Below are 16,644 nucleotides of genomic sequence, written 5' to 3'. Positions count from 1 at the left end.
TACCTGGTTATTATTTGAAAAGTACCCATGAACACATTTAACAGACAAGGCAATTCAAGATTTAGATCTCAAGAACTACAGAGGTGCAGGGTTGATGAGCATATCTCAGAATGATGATGATTTATGTCTGCACTGAATTATACACTGGGTATTTTACACAGATAAAGGATCATAACTCCAGAAACATCCACAGAGTTTGAAAAATATCTCATGTATAAGAACACAGACTGATCACTAGTTGAGTCCAGGGTTTTTCTAAGTCTATGTCTGAGAAAATTTTTAAAAATTAATACATCCAAAGAACACTCTGCTCCCAAAGAGGCACTTGAGTTATTAATTTTAATGCTGGCAGCATTTAGAACTCCAGTTTCTTCAACAGGATTCTTGATGTCACCTGTAAATTTGGGCAAGGCAGTTCATAGCTTACAATGCAGGAAGGTTTTTCCAGAGTGAAAGAGTGTTTTCAAACTGCTCCTTTAAAAAAGAAGTGTTATTTAAAGTAACTCACAAATGCTTTACCTCCTATTGTACAAACCAGATTTGTTTAACTCCTGCTTTATAATCATTAACCATGGGTTACATGGGTTCTGAATGACCACTTGCTGTTCTTTGCCCTTTAAGTTCTAATGTATCACAACTTCATCAAAAATAATATACCTCCCTGAAGGAGAGGTCTGTGTTCCTTGCTAGTCTCAACCCTATTTGATCTAATTTCAAACTCCCTGGGGGTCTTGTGTGACCAAGTTCACCCCTTCTCAAGAGGTAAAACACGGGGATGAAGCTACACTGAGAAGTTCCCAGAATAAAGACCCATTCATGGGCTTTATGCTTTGCTTCACCAGCTACTCTTCACTCAGGAACTTCAAAACTCATGAACCTCAGAGATGCAAATACTGCTCCTTTTCCTGAAAGCTGAGAGATTTTCTCCTTTTCTCCTTGTATGCACCTCTAAAAATAGAGCCTGAAGCTTGATCTGAGCTCTTAGGGGTGACCTGCCCTCCTACTGCAACTTTAAGAAGAAATCTGTTGGTCCATCCTGAAAATACCACCCAGCTCCATGTGACAGGTATCAGACACTGCTGGGAACCCTGAGAACTCTGCACACAAATGTGGATTCTCTCTGGCTCTGCCGGGAGCACAAGAGTAGCAACTGCACATCACTGAAGTGAACCAGAAGCCAGGTAACAATGGCAAGCAACAACCATTCCTTCTTAAAAAACAGCCCTATCACATTTTGTTACGTGTTTATATTTTCATGTTTTGGGCTCCAGTTAGAGAAAATTATTTATTCTATAAATAACTTATTCTACTGTTATTTTCACATGTAGTAAACCTCCCAATCCTCCAAGCAAAAAGCTCTCACTGGAACCAGAAAGCTACAATGTAATCAAGATGATGCCTTGAACATCACCTACTGCATAATCTCTAGATACATAACACTTTTAATCTGCAGTTATTAAAGAAATTGTTGGTACTTCATATAAAAATGTATCTGCCCAGCAGCAGGTGGAGAAAAATCTATTCACGCCAACAAAACATGAACCAAAAAAGGCCAGTTCTCCTTTCCTTATCACTTCCTTTCTCCTCCTGCTCCACAGAAATAAAAAAACCAACCAACCAAAAAAAAAAAAGTAAACTGTGAGAATGTGCATCACAACTCATTTGTCATATCTTTTAGAACCACAGTTCCTGTTGAGGAAATGGCTATTTTGGGGGAGTAAATGTCCACACGTGTTACTGTTGCTGACTGGTAAGTCAACTAAAATGGGACTCAAAACTCACAGCTGAACGAGGATTACAACACAGTGTCACCAAATTTAACACCTATTTCCAAAGCTTACTCTAGGGAACAGTTAGGACAACACATACACATCAAACCCTAAAACCCAAGTTATGTATCCTGGATGTTGAATTTTTATTTCAAAATAGCAGTGGGAGCAACTTAAGGTGCACCGGAGTAAATCTAAAGGTAAGTGAGCCAGCCTTCAGAGCTTCTTTGCTAACTCAGAATCCCCAGTTCTTTGTTATGAATCAGACACCACCCTGCACAACCTCTGCCTGAGAGTGGGCTGTGAGGAGAAAAAAACATTCAGGAGCACATTTAATAAGAGAAAACACCAATCAAGTGTAGCCAAGGACACTTTGTTACACCAGGAATAAAGAAGCAGCATGAAAGGAAGTAAAGATAAGGCATCAAACTACCTCCAGCAAAACCCAGGGCAAGATCAAGGGTCAGGTGCATTCCTCAGAAAGGTTACTTGGACAGAAGAATTGGAGTATTCCTTACCCAGCTTAATGGCTGTCAAGAAAGTGGTTTTCATTAACAAGTGCTGGGAGGAAGATTCAGAAACCTACTGACACTACAGGCAGTTCCAGCAAGGAAGGACTGCTGCCAACCAGGGGATGCAGGGAAAGGCACTTGTCCACCACCCTCATGGAAAGCACTGCTGAAGGGGAGGAACACGCTGGGGGAGAGCTCAGGTCACAGCCAGGGCCACAGCTGAGCTGAGGAACAGGCTCAGATCCATCAGTCCTGCACTGGAATATTTGCAAGCTGCAGGGCAAGGAGAGTTGGGAGTTACCCATCGCTTCGCTGGGACACAACAGCTGGTTTTGGCTCCTCCATCAGATGAAAGGGAATGTGAAAAAAGAACTTTACAATGAAACCCTGCAAACTGAGGAACATAAGCAAGGAAGGCTTTTTCCTGAGCTGTGAGGAGAGTAGAGCACTTAAATTACAGAAGAAAGTATGCTTAGGAGAGCTCTCTCCCTATGCTATAAAACCGTGGAAATCACCTGCAGCAAGACAAAGGTTCTTTTCCTTTTATCAATCCATCACCCCAAATGCACCCAAAGGTGGCCCTGCAAATTCCAAAGCTGCATCTCCCTGCACAACGAGGGAGCATCTCCCAGGTTTCAGATCCTGTGTTTCCAAGCACAAAAGTCCAAACAAGTAGCTACTTCTGGGCTGCTCATGGTTTGCCCCATTGTGGGAACAAACACACCCCCCTCAACCACACAAACTGCCCCTGCCACTGTCAAATCCTGAAGTCAGAATCAAGGCTTCACATCCTGAATAACTTGTCAGCATAAAAGAGGCAACGGGCTGCACTTCAAATTCAAAGAAATCAAATTACAAGCAACTCTAATCATTCTGAAATGACAGTAATTACATGGTTAGCACCCATTTGCACACAGTCAAGGACTCAGAAAGAATGAAAGTTCACAACAAATTTCATCACCCCTTTATCCCTATATTTCTGTTCACCTGTTTAGTAAGATGATGATTTTTAAGCAGTTTTGGGTTAGAGTGTGTTTGCTGCACCTAAGAAAAAATAAAGGCAAACCCAGGAGCCTGCAAATGTTTGTCAGTAAGACAGAGTAAACATCCATAATAATTGACACACTTAAGATCTTCCCTTTTGAGTTAAAATATAGGGGAAAAGAGGAAAATTGTCATATTTCAGGTAGAGCGTGCAGCCTTCAGTGGCCTAGCAAATAATTTTAAAGAAATTATAATATTCTGTGTTATTAAAGAGTTTGGGTTTTCTTAAATAGGAATTAATTCAGCCTGAAACCGCCATTTAATTCTTACAGGTCACTTAAAATACTCATTTTTGAGGTGTCAGCTTGTCTACAATAACTAATAAATCACACGTATTGAAATGGGAAAGGCCTGTTGCAAGTCACCATTAAATACAACAGACTACTGAGCATAAGAGCTTTCAATTAAGTTTATATCACTAATAAAATAGGTCAGTCAAAGCATTTAATGAGAAAAACTGTCTATTTTCTAAGGAAATAGAACCATTCTTGTATCCCCAATTAGAACAAAAGAGACTGGAGATGCATCTAACTACAAGTTATTTCCATTGAAACAGAAATAAATTATGAAAAGAGAAACTATAAATACTGTTCCTTTCTTCCCTCTGTCACCACAGCAATTTAAACTCGGAAACAGAAAGAGGAACTTGATCTTGCAATTAAACCCAGCTTGTTTATTTTATATACACAATACCAAATCACTGACTGCATCACCGATGTCCAACTGACTAGGAAACATAATAAAATAGGTATTCCACTACAAATGTTTCAGTATTTTTTTATACATACATAAATATATATATTTATATTATATACTATAAATATCTCAGTATTTCCCGTATATGTGCCTGAAGTACAAGTAATCTTTGTGCAACAATAAGTTATTTTCCAGAGTGGAACGATTCTTGCAAAACATCAGAAGATCAAAGGGAAATTATAGGGGAAATTATTCAAAATGTATTTTTGTATTTATATAATGTGCCTTACAAAAGGTAAAATGGGACTGAAAAGTAACAGTAAGTTTTCCAGCCACTTACCACCATCTCCTACCTGAGCTACAGAAAAAGACTTTTCTAGAAAGGGAACAAAGTAAACACTAAAGAACTCTCATAAATCCACCTGTTTGGTTCAGACTGTCAAATTTCTAAAAACACTTTTTTTTTTTTTTTTCAGATTTTTACTACAGCTTCAGGAAACCAGGAAGTTTTTAGGTCTTCTCACTCTGAGGTAAGTGGGACAGCTTTGATCATTTAAAATGCAAAAATAAGAACTCACTAAGGGGGAAAAAACATGGCTAAACAGGTCAGTAAGAGGTGCCTCAACTCCAACACAGCTACAGGACTTGGGAATTTGGAAACTGCTGCAAATACTCCTGTATTCCAAGGGCAGGGGAAAACAATACTAATTTTAAAAGGACTTCAGCATGGGATTGAAGGTCAAAGCTTGTAAGGTTATAAAGGTCCTGTTTCTGAGCTGAGCAGGAAAGACAGGTCCTGGACAGAATGAACACACAACTTTTCCCTGAAGGAATTTCCACAGTCTTCCCTTTCCATGTCAGCTTGGAAATTATGGGAGAGACTTGAATTTGTCACCCAAGAAGGGCCTGCATGCAGCTGACAGACTTCTCCCAATAGAAGTAAACAGGAGGCTCCCTCCTGGGGTTTGCACTAAAAAAACTCCTGAGAAGGCTCCAGGTGGAGATCTAAGGGAAAGATTGCTGGGATGGATTAGGGAAAGGTGGGGATGGACAGAGGCTGCACAGTGTGGCTACATCCCCATCCCACTGGAGCTCCTTCTGAGGGAGGAAGGGGAAGATAAGGAACAGCTCCAGGCAACTCCAAAGAGGTAACTCTCAGTTCCTGCAAGAAGAGATGTAACTATGAAAGTCAAGACAAGAAAAAATAGAGAGGTTTTTGTTTTGCTTGACAGAAGGTTGTACAAAAGATCCTTAAAAAGTGGAAGGCAGGAATGTTATCTTACTATTTTAAAAAGCAGGAGTGTAACAGCACAGCCTCCCCACAACATGAGTTGCTTTTTCAGGCCTTAGCACACACACTCATCGACAGCCAGAAACCACCCAAATGTGGGGAAGGGAGGAGCTGATTTTAGGGCCTTTTTTATTTTTTTTTTTAAACCAGCATCATCTCCAACACAGTGGTTCTACCTCATTTCCAAACCACTGCTATTGCAGGAAGAATAATATAAGTCCATAATATAAGGAAGAAGGTACAACTGCTGCCCAAGCTGCTGAAAGGAAAAACTGAACCATCACCTCAGAAATGTAACTAAATCTTTCCCATTGGTTGTATGCACCTGAATCTTCCTGCCTAATTGTTATTTTACAACATTATGCTTTCCTCCCTGTGTAAAAGGTCCAAAGAAGTAAACACTGTAATACAGGGCTAAAAAGCAAAAGTGATCTCACATAAAGTGTTGTCAAATGGACACAGCAAACAAGCGGAACATATTTTAAACTAATCTTTAGGCAGGATTTTTCACAGTCCACAGAGATTTTCAAACACATAAAAATGCATAAAATGATACACAGTATCTTCAGCCAGTATGGAGAAAATACATTTTCTTACATTAGTGCCTCTAGCACACACACTGAAGGTATTAACAAGGACAGAATTTGGCAAAGCCACATATTACCACGTTTTTCTTTAGCTTAGTCTGACTACAGCAGAAACCAAGCACACACGAACCCAATTAGTCTGACACAAGCCAAGTGCTCGGGCTCTTAAGAACTGCTACAAAACAGCTGAAAGCTTTCTTTTCTGCAAAGCTCTTGAAAAACAGCACCTATGAAGCTGTAAACATTACATGTCCTAAAAACCCCAAGTTTTCTCGGAGGAAAGACAAACCACACAAGCTCTCCCTCTCTCCCTCTCTGCAATTAGCAATTCCAGCAGCCTTTGTGAGAGGCTGACTTACAGTTATTCGCTGGGAACCTGATTACTAAAGCTTGTCACACGAGGAGCTCTGAGGCTGTGCACTCAAATCGAAGGCAGGAAACTGCAAAACTGAGGAACGTGCAAAGGGCTGCTTGTGAAACTCTCACCCCTGAGCTCTGTTTACTGTTGGGATGTCACACAGGCACACAGGAGGCACAGAATCATAGAATCAGCTGGGCTGGAAGGGACCTCCGAGATCATCAAGTCCAACCCTTGATCCAACCCTGCTGTGGTTCCCAGCCCATGGCACTGATGCCACATCCAGTCTCAGCTTAAAAACCTCCAGGGATGGAGAATCCACCACTTCCCTGGGCAGCCCATTCCAATGGCTGAGCACCCTCTCTGGAAAGAAATTCTTCCTAATATCTAAATATCCAACCTAAACCTCCCCTGGCACAGCTGAAGACCCAGCCCTCTTGTCTTGCTGATGGTTGGGTGGGAGGAGAGACCAACCCCCCCCTGGCTCCCCCCTTCTGTCAGGGAGTTGTAGAGAGTGAGGAGGTCTCCCCTGAGCCTCCTCTTCTCCAGGCTGAACAGCCCCAGCTCCCTCAGCCTCTCCTCACAGCACTTGTGCTCCAGTCCCTTCCCCAGCCTCGTTGCTCTTCTCTGCCCCTGCTCCAGCCCCTCCATGTCCTTCCTGAGCTGAGGGCCCAGAACTGGACACAGCACTCCAGGGGTGGCCTCACCAGCGCTGAGTCCAGGGCAAGAATCACTTCCCTGCTCCTGCTGCCACACTGTTCCTGAGCCAGGCCAGGATCCATTGGCCTTCTTGGCCACCTGGGCACACTCTGGCTCCTGTTCAGCTTCCTGTCAATCCACACTCCCAGTTCCCTTCCTACCTGGCTGCTCTCCACTCTGGCCCAGCCTGGAGCTGCCGGGGGTTGTTGTGGCCAAAGTGCAGGACCTGGTACTCAGCCTGGTTGAACCTCATCCCGTTGGAACCAGCCCAACTCTCCAGCCTGTCCAGGTCCCTCTGCAGAGCCCTCCTGCCTTCCAGGAGGTCAACACTCCCTCCCAACTTGGTGTCGTCTGCAAATTTGCTGATGATGGACTCAACCCCCTCATCTAAATCATCGATAAAGACATTAAACAGGACTGGGCCCAACTCTGATCCCTGGGGGACACCACAGGTGACCGGATCCCAACTGGATGCAGCTCCATCCCCACCACTCTCTGGGCCGGCCCTCCAGCCAGTTCCTGACCCAGCACAGAGTGCCCTGACAGCTTTTCCAGGAGTATGCTGTGGGAGACAGTGCCAAAGGCTTTGCTGAAGTCCAGGTAGACACATCCCCAGCCTTCCCCTCATCCACCAGGAGGGTCACCTGATCATAAAAGGAGATCAGGTTGGTCAGACAGGACGTGCCCTTCCTAAACCCGTGCTGGTTGGGTCTGATCCCTTGTCCATCCTGTAGGTGCTGTGTGATTGCACTGAGGATGAGCTGCTCCAGAACCTTGCCAGGTACTGAGGTCACACTGACGGGCCTGGAGTTTCCCAGGTCCTCCTTCCGGCCCTTTTTGTGGATTGGTGTGACATTCACCAACTTCCAATCATCTGGGACCTCCCCAGTGAGCCAGGGCTGCTGGAAAAGGATGGAGCTTGGCGAGCTCTCCCACCAGCTCCCTCATCACCCCAGGATGGATCCCATCTGCTCCCATAGACTTGTGGGGATCCAAGTGGCTCAGCAGGTCACTGACTGTTCCCTCCTGGATTACAGGGGGGCTGTTCAGATTCTTCTCTCTTTCTCCAAGCTCCAGAAGCCAGCTGTCCTCAGGACAACCTGACTTACTGTTGAAAACTGAGGTAAAGAAGGTGTTAAATACCTCAGCCTTTTCCTCCTGTTCTTCACCACTGACAGTGAACTCCCAGAGCTCCAGCACTCCCAGTTACTGTTCCCAACAGGAGCTGCTCTCAGAGTAAAGTGTGCTCAGGTACCTTAACAGTGATGTCACCTGGGGGGGGTCAGAAAAGGATTAGAAAACAGAGTGTTTAAACAGATGCAGCCAGGGCACACAACAGCCCCTGACACTGCCACAAGTACTTCAATCTTTGCAACAGTGAGAAATAACTCCTGTGGAGGGACCAGAAAAATCCAGCATTTTGGGGCTTACACAAAACCCAGGGAAGATTTCCCAGTCAGAATAACCAGGTAATTCTAGTAGCTCATTAAGAATATAATTCAATTAATCCGCTGCAAGTAAGACTGACTATTGAAACACTTCTTTTTTCTGGGTTGTTATTGCAGCTAAGTTTTTGATAAAGGAGAAGTTCCACATGCATAGCTGATCACAGGCCTGGAAAAGTTAATTTATTTAAAATATGACAGGAATGATGTATGTACGTTCAAGTTTACTGCCTCACTGTGATGGCAGTATTACAGTCCTGTTATACACATAGGATCTCTTCAAAGTTGCAATATTTTAGTTCTGTAGCATAAGCACTTAGAACCCTTATAAATTATTTTGCTAATTCAAATGTAATAGCAATAAACCAAAGATTCTGTATCCAAGTCTACTACGTTATTATCTCAGTATTCTGTCAAATTCCTAATACAACCATAACACACAAAACCTGCTTATTTTATATCTCCTCTGCAGCACCAGCTAAACCAAAGGCTCTTTCCCCAGAAACACTGCAAACCTCTAATCATCCAGATCATATTCCTTTGCCATTTTCCCAGTTCCTTTATTGTTTCATGACCTTCTAAGTCTTTATCATTCCACTCTTCCATACTTCTTACAAAGGAGGCACAAAGTCCCAGTAAAATCTTGCTTCACATGCTGCCAGCTGTCAGAATGCAGCGATTTTTGCCATCCTTATGAAAGTTTTACAATCTGAAAGTGCAACTAAAAGAAAAGCAACCTGATTTGCTTCCCGTTCTTCACAAAAAAGGGTTGTATATGTAGGATTTAGCAGCAGGTATCAGGGCTCCAAACAACCTTTAGAGCTTTTTTCTTGAAAGGTGGTTTAGAAACCAGGAATATATAAAAGTGATTAAAATCCTGCCTTGTCATAGGCCAACAATATAAAATGCACAAGGAATGCAAAACCTGCAAGATGCTTCATATTGCTCATGGCCAGGGAACACCACGACAGTTAAAACCAACAGGATATAATGTTGCCTAAAAGAGTTATTTGTTCAATATTTTACTTGTGCCAGAAAGCTCTGCAGATCACTGTGCAAGGGAATAACCCTCAAATGCTCTTTTTGGGAAAGACATGTAGCCTGTACACAGTGCCAGGACAGATATGAGGGGAATGGGAATCCACACAAAAACAGCCACGGGAAAGAAAAAGAGAAAACGATAAATCAGAAAATACTGACACTGCAGAGAAATTACCACAAATTAACAGAGAACTGAAAGTAAAGAGACAAAAAGCATCATTAGAAGCAGCCAAAAAAAAAAAAAAAGGGGAGAGGTGCTGGATAGCAGATGGACAGTAAAATGAGACAGAAAAAATGAGCCCTGGTCCCCTACAAACCTGCAGTGGCAAAGGCAAGGAGCAGAAGGAACTACAGCAGAGGAGGCAAGAGCAGCTGGCTCTGCACTCCTCAGAAACACTTGCAGTGAAACAGCCTGGCAGCAGTTCATGAACATCTGTCCCCAGAGAGCACCACGTCCACTGTCCTTCCTCCCTGTACCAGCCTCCTGCTCAGCATATGGGAACCAAATTAATGACATCATAACTCAGATTAAGATTATTCTGCAGCCAACTGCTGACTTTTCTTTCCAAATACTACATTCCACCAAGCTTTTTATTTGTTAAGTAAGACACGCTGAGGTTCTACTGGTATTCTTCCAAATTTAGTCTTCCTTTATCATTTATTCATTATTTAGGATTATTCATATTCATTTTCTATTATCTGTTCATTACTATACTACTGAAACCAATATAGTCCTATGCTTTCAACTGGTCACTCCAAAAACCTTTTGGGAGACAGACAAAAGGAGGACAAAGTTATTTTTGAAGTTAATAGGAAATTAAAGCTATTTACCCTTACATTTATAAAGAAAGTGATACAAAAACCTAATCATGGCTTGCCAGTGTAAACCCCGGGGTGCTGTACAAAGTCTACCCAAGTAGTGGAGAAATAAAAATTATTACTATTCTGCAGAGAAACTTAGAAAAATCAATTTAACTCATTACTTCTTCAGATGCATTAAAGTTCACTGAATGAAAGCTGCGAGTGTAAGACACTCCACATACACAATCATCAAAAGCAGTTGGTAAAAAGAGCTGAGAAGTAGAAATCCCCATGTACCTAAAACATTCCAACAATCTGAGTAAAGACAGGGGCCTGATCTTGCGTTGGAAAAGGGATGAAAACCCTGCTGAGCTTTTACCACTCCCACTTTCCCTGAGAGAACAATCACTTGAACTTCTACTCACTGTGTAGTCCCAGTGTTTTCAACCACCAGAAAGAGACATTTTCTTGCAAAAACTACAAACATTTTGAAGGCATATTTACTAGTAATCCTGACTCGAGACTGAGAAAGTCAGCAATGGACAGGGGACTGCAATATGTACAGAGAGTCAAAATTCACACTCATGGAGCTTTCAAGTTAACTGTGATGCAAGTGGGAAAGTGGACTGCAGCCTTGAGATATATATATTTACACAGATATATACATATATATATATATATATATACACACATATATAAAAGGGGCATACCTTTTATCAGGGCTTGTGGTGACAGGTTGAGAGGTGAGGGTTTTAAAATGAAAATGGGCAGGTTTAGATTGGATATAAAGAAGAAACTCTTAATAAAGTGGGTGGTGAGATACCAGAGTAGGTTGCCCAGCAAGCTGTGGATGCCCCTTCATGTTAACACTTCCAGGTAACACTTATATTTCTTGCCTCAGAGTACTCCAGGTATAACTGACTGAAAAACAAACTTCTGTCCTATAAATTCATAAATATAAGGAAATGTTTTGACAATGAAATTTCTGTATCATACAGACCTGACAGCAAAACAATTATTAGTAGTAGTAAGGAGGACTCAAGCTGCAGGCTCTTCTTTAAGCAGCAAATTAATTCCAGCTTCCAGCAGAGAACATGATTGCTTGAGCCACCTGAATTTCCTCCCAACTAACTTGATGACATCAGGTCAATCACAACAGGCAGTCCAGGCCAGGGAATATACCTGGTCAGCTCCAAGGTCACAGTTACACTGCTGTGGAATGGCAAATTCCACAGTTATTGGGTTCCAGGCTGGGCTTTGGGTTTTTTCCACGTTCAGAACTTAGCAGGGTAACTGTGAGTGACTACAGTGCCCCCCGAGCAGCTGCAGCACCACTGCCAGTTATTTCAAGCAGCCCCACGACAGCAGAGCTTCCTTTTCTGAGGGACACTTTAGGTGTTTGTAAAGAGAAAACACTGACTAGGTTTGGATGTTCCACACGACCGTCACTCGCTACAGGGAGAGACAAAAACAAAACCTGCCAGCAATTTGAGAGTTTGAGTGTTTCTGAGAAAGAAACACAACCAGCACAGGACTCACCAGCCACTGAGGTGACTTTGACAGCAGGAAGTCAAACCAGACAGAGAGAACTGCACCCTACACCGAACTAAAACAGCAGACCAAGATAAAAACCTCTCAAGAGGAAGGTAAGGTACCTGCACAGGACCCAAATGAAGACAGTGCATTGAAAGGATAATGACTTCGTAACAACCTGTGACCAGAAATCAAAGGCCTGTTCCACCAAGTCTTCCTCAAATACATATTTTTGTCTCCATTACTTATTTCTAAAATGGGGATAAAAGTGCTTCTCTTCCCCATGAGTATTACAAGAATAATTACACTAAAAACAGAAAGAAAGACTGGAATATTAAGAGTGTCTTAATCAAAAGTACTTAAATGTATATACTTTATTCATTTTACTACCAAAACACAAATCCATATGGAGCTTTCCCCATCCATAGAAAGGTCCCACTCCATCATCAGTGGTACTTTAAAACATGCAGAGCACCCTGTACTGCTTTCTTTGAAAAAGAAAGACCATGACTACCTGAAATTGGTAAAGGCAAAAAACAACTGACATCTTTAGCCTGTCCACTACAACCTTTTCCTAATCAACTACTATCCATTTAATTCAGTTCTGAAATAAGAAAAGAGCAGCTTTCACTGATAAACTATTTTTCAGCTCAAGGATTAAATGAATAAAAAAATGCTATGCTATGTTCTCACTACGCCGAGCAGTCCTTCGGCAAAAATAAGTCAAATACTTTACATCCCTATCCTTAACTAACAATTAGATAAATACCTCCTTTGCACAGTTTCCATAAAGAAATTTCAACACCCCCACTTCCCCCTCAATTACACATGTCCAACCACAAAAACATGTTTATTCTTAATGTTCAGGCAAAGAACAAAACATACATGACATATTTAAATAACAACAGAAGAGCAGAGAGGAAATCCTCAAACATGTACAGGTTTATAATCAGAGAGAAGGAGTTTAATTCTGAGACACAACCACTGTGCATAAAGCCACCTACCAAATTCCTCACAGGTGCAGGGACTCAGGAGACTGGCAATGCCTTTCTGTCCTGTAGCATAACACTGCACAGCTTTCAATCTTTCACACAAAATTAACAGACTCCTCTTAGACCACTGGGAAGCAGCAGCAGTCTGACGAGGTGTACAGTCCACCTTTGCAGGTTAAATGCCTATTATGTTTTCCCCATAAGCCTGAGAGACTCATCCCTGAGATCCAAGTCCTCCCCAGTCCACATCCCCAACCCATGGAGCAGATGTGGGATATGTGGGGCCTCTAGGAAGGAGCACTAAATTCTGCAGGGGTAAACTCACAGCTTTGAGGTTTTGTCAAGAAGTAACAGCACAGAACACTCTGCTGAGCTACAAATCTGATTGACCCAATGAGGCAATACCACACGTGTATACACAGCTGTATATATATCTGTATATAGAGCACATGGTCCAGCTACAGCAAATTGACCAGACCATGAGGGAACAATCAGCTCAGACATGTGACAACACAAGATGAAGATGCTCAACAACTGCACTAAACCACTCCTATGTGCACTGTGAAAGGGAGAGAGAGAGCACAGTAGGGTTCTGTCCCTAAAAAAACCCATGAAAAGCAGCTTATATACAGGAACTTCTAAAGAAAATTAACCATATGCAGTTAAAAAAAACCCAAACAACAAAACAACAAAACCCAAAACAATAAAAACCAAAACCACAGCAAAACATCTGCTCGGATATCGCTTTGGAATACAAAATAAACCACCTCTGAGTAAAAGCACACATACAATTTTTCAGTACTGCAAGCCAGGGTCAGCACACAGGCCCCGGGCAGCCGACGGCGAGGGCTGACAGGTCCGGAGGTGCAGGGAACACCCCCAGCCCTGCCCGGGGCCGACGGAGGCCAACGTGACACATCTTACAGTGGATTTTGCGGCACCAGCCGGGTCCAGCTCGGATGCACAGAGCCAGGGATGCATCCAGCACTCAGGGGTAACGCACGGCCACGCCACGGCCGCGTTCGCGAGGCTCCGGGAGCAAAGCACGGGCTCGGAGGAGCGCGGCCGGGGCACAGCGCGGATTTCGTGCCGTTCACACCGCTCCGAGGAGGCACAAAAAGCCCCCGCGAAGGGACGAGCGCTGCCGGAGGACGCCCGCCCCTCTCTCCCCCCTCAGCAACAGGGCGCCGCCACCTGCGCGGCCCCACCTGCCCCCGCTCGCCCTCCCCGCCGGCCCTGCCCCGCTCCGGGCGCTCTGAGGGGTCCCGGCCGAGCCCAGGCCTCCCGCCCCTGCCCGCGCCCCCCGGCGCGGCGGCCGCGCGCTCACCAGGCAGCGGCGGGAGCGGCGGGAGCGGCGGGGCCCGGCGCGGTGCGGGGTGCCGCGGCGGGGCCGGGGCCGGGTCGGTGCGGGCGGGGGGTCCCGGCGGAGCCGCGTCCGCCCGGCCCGGGTGTCACCGGCAAAACATGACGCGGGCGGGCGCGCGCACAGATCTCGCGGGGCGTCCGCCTGGCTCTCGCGAGAGCGCCGCCCGCTCCCCCCTCCCCTCCCAGCGCGGGGCGCGTCCCGTGCGCGGGCGCGCGCGCGGCTCTCTGAGGCGGGCGGGGCGTGTCCGCGCACGGTCCGGGGCTGGGGCGTCCCGTCCAAGTGCGATCCCTGAGGATGTGCCGAGAGCGCGCGAGGATCATCCGGTCCAACCCTCAGCCCGGCACAGGACCATCCCCAAGAGTCACGCGAGGTGTCCCAGAGGATCATCCAAACCCTCCTGGAGCTCTGGCAGCCTTGGGGCTGTGCCCACTGCCCTGGGGAGCCTGGGCAGTGCCCAACCACCCTCTGGGGGAAAAACCTTTCCCTGAGATCCACCCTGACCCTGCCCTGACACAGCTCCAGCCGTTCCCTGGGTCCTGTCCGTGGTCCCACAGAGCAGAGCTCAGTCCCTGCCCCTCCTCTGCCCCTGCCCAGGAAGGTGTATCTGCAATGAGGTCTCCCCTCAGTCTCCTACAGCTGAACAGACCTGGGAATGGAATCATCAACAAACCATCATTTGTCTTCTCAAAGTACAATAGCAGACAACTGGTTTTGCATAAAATCACCTGAAAAGAACAGGTCGGGGGAATCAAACACTGAATTTAGATGAGGATACAGATCTAGCTGATGTATTGGACTGTCAGTGAAAGGAGGAGAACTGGATGCTGTGGGCAGGGATAAAAAGTGTGCAGAAAAGGCAGGACGAATCACACCACCAGTGCACAAGCAGGAGACCATTAAAAGAAAGCGTTTGCTTAAACAGAATGAACAGGATAACAGCAAGAAGTAATAAAAGTGTCACTGGGGACAGAAATTCCATGTCTAAAACAGGAAAAAAGTTCCCACTGAAGACGGTTACAGGCTCAGGTGGTGGCAGTGACAATGATGTGCCCAGATCAGCGAGGCCACAGTGGCAAGAAATAAAACACTGAGGAATCAGTTATACTCACGTGAATTGGTTACAGCCCTAAAATAGTAGGAATGCCATGACTGAATCAGTGCCCTTTGTTAAGGACTAAATAAAGGGCAAAACTGGCAAGAAGCAAGAGGAAAAATTCTGTTTGAGGAGTGAGTGCATATGTTTGGGTACATCAGCTGAAGGTAGTAATGTAATGGAAGCTTACAAAGATTGGATACCTGAAACAGGTGAACAGGGAATAATTGTCCACTGCCTCTTCCAGTAGAAGAGCTAGAGGGTAACGGGTGGAAATACCAAACTCAGAACAACCAAAGAGCAATTATTTCTTCATTCACATATAATTAAGCTGTAGAACACAGGACAAAATGTAGTAAAAGTTTACCTGAACTCAAAAAGGGACTGGAGAAATACAAGAAAGAAAAAAATCCATCACAGATTACCAAAGACATCTCCTATAGTTGAAAAACACCCTGACCCACAGAAGGCCCTGCAATATTTGGGGACACATTACTATGTCCTTGCTCTTGCCTTTTCTTCCTGAGCCATCTGCTGATGGCTGGCCTCCCCTAAAAGGCTACTCACGGATTCATCATTTTTCGCAGCAGAATAAAACCCAAATGCCTTGCTTTGAAAAGTCTTTGACCTAACCAAGCTAAAAAACACGGGATGAGAAAAAAGTCTCTGTTAGCAATTTACCTGTGTAGTGTCCCACAGAGTAATGGTCAAGACAACCCATTTTTGTTCAACAAGTTCCAAGATTTTTTTCTAATTTCGTACCCCTAACTGCACCACCTAATCTTTTGTCTAAAGCTGTGCTGTGAATGAGCAGCTTCTTTGTTGATGAGACCACCGTGCAAACAAACGTCACCAAAAATGGGGTAAATTATAAATGCATTTTAAAGTGTTTTTAGAGTATTTAAAATATGCCAGCTAAAGGATGCTGTGTAAGAAATAAACCTAAAAAATTCAACAGGTACATGAAAATACATTCAATGCAGAAGAGAAAGCAGAATAAGCAGACACTGGGCTGTAGCAGTGCTCCTGTCATGGTCACGTGCCCCACACCCACACACTTTCATTAACCACGACATGAAGACAAACCTTATCATTAACTGCAGCTTTTATGGCTTGCAGGCTCCACCAGCAGCCAAGTGTTGCACAGTTCTCAAGGAATTTCTTAGCTTTGCAGATGTTTAATGCTTTTAAGTTATGCACCCTTAGATATTAAGTTCATAAACCCACAAGGTTTTCTTGGTTTGTTCGTCAAGCCTCGGCACAGCCCATCAATCACCCCACAGTGCTGAGAGCCCAGGATCCCCACCTTCCCATTTGCCTGGATGCAGGGGGAAGGCTGTTTCCAGAGGCTCACTGATCTCAGAATTTAAGTGATGCTGAAGGATCACTGCTATTTATCTTTGTGAATTCTCACATG

The 16,644-nt window shown here is 44.5% G+C and overlaps 1 protein-coding gene across 2 annotated transcripts in view; it reads right to left on the bottom strand.

The window, feature by feature from the left end:
- Positions 1-16,644, bottom strand: part of HERC1 (HECT and RLD domain containing E3 ubiquitin protein ligase family member 1) — a 112,778-nt gene that overhangs the window by 80,351 nt on the left and 15,783 nt on the right. The window contains exon 1 of one of the 2 annotated variants that reach the window (XM_032700293.1): positions 14,096-14,115. The exons of the other annotated variant lie outside the window; for it this stretch is intronic. The gene's annotated coding sequence lies outside the window, so the exon portion shown is untranslated. Of the gene's footprint in view, positions 1-14,095; positions 14,116-16,644 lie in introns of those variants that run through there. 2 annotated transcript variants of the gene reach the window in all.

The sequence above is a fragment of the Chiroxiphia lanceolata genome, chromosome 12 (assembly GCF_009829145.1).
Source record: "Chiroxiphia lanceolata isolate bChiLan1 chromosome 12, bChiLan1.pri, whole genome shotgun sequence".
NCBI lineage: Eukaryota > Metazoa > Chordata > Aves > Passeriformes > Pipridae > Chiroxiphia > Chiroxiphia lanceolata.
Note: the sequence above shows the minus strand (reverse complement) of the source record. Positions and strands in the feature narration are given on the sequence as shown.